This window comes from Octopus bimaculoides, chromosome 11, assembly GCF_001194135.2.
Source record: "Octopus bimaculoides isolate UCB-OBI-ISO-001 chromosome 11, ASM119413v2, whole genome shotgun sequence".
Classification (NCBI taxonomy): domain Eukaryota; kingdom Metazoa; phylum Mollusca; class Cephalopoda; order Octopoda; family Octopodidae; genus Octopus; species Octopus bimaculoides.
The window spans coordinates 67,725,112-67,725,791 of record NC_068991.1 but is presented as its reverse complement, the minus strand read 5'-3'; positions in this window follow the sequence as shown (position 1 = coordinate 67,725,791).

Below are 680 nucleotides of genomic sequence, written 5' to 3'. Positions count from 1 at the left end.
ATATATACACATATATATATAGATATATATAGTGTGTATGTGTGTGTATATGTATGTGTGTATGTGTGTACCAGCTAATATGAAATATACATACGTCTCTTATGTATTCAGTTATATATATATATATATATATATATATATATATACATACATCCACACTGAAGAAGTGAAAAATATATGCCTACGTAATTACTGGTATGTATAGTAATCAGTATATGGAATGTTATAATGGCTTATTCAGCGTGTTACGTAGTTTTGTTTCTTGTATATACTCGACCGGGAGTGGGGCGTACGCATATATATACATATACACACAAACACGTAGACCCACATATACATACATATATATATATATATATATATATGTGTGTGTGTGTGTGTGTGTGTGTGTGTGTGTGTGTGTGTGTGTGTGTGTGTGTGTGTGTGTGTGTGTGTGTATGTGTGTGTGTGTGTGTGTGTGTGTCTGTGTGTACACATATACACAGACGTACACAAACATGTACATATAGATAAATAGACTGATAGTTAGATTGATAGAGAAATAAGACAGACACACAGACAGACAGATATACAGATAGATAGATAGATAGATAGATAGATAGATAGATACATTTCTTTTATTAGCCACACAGGGCTCAACGAAGATGGGACAAATACAATGTAGAGCTTTTCTTTTTGGG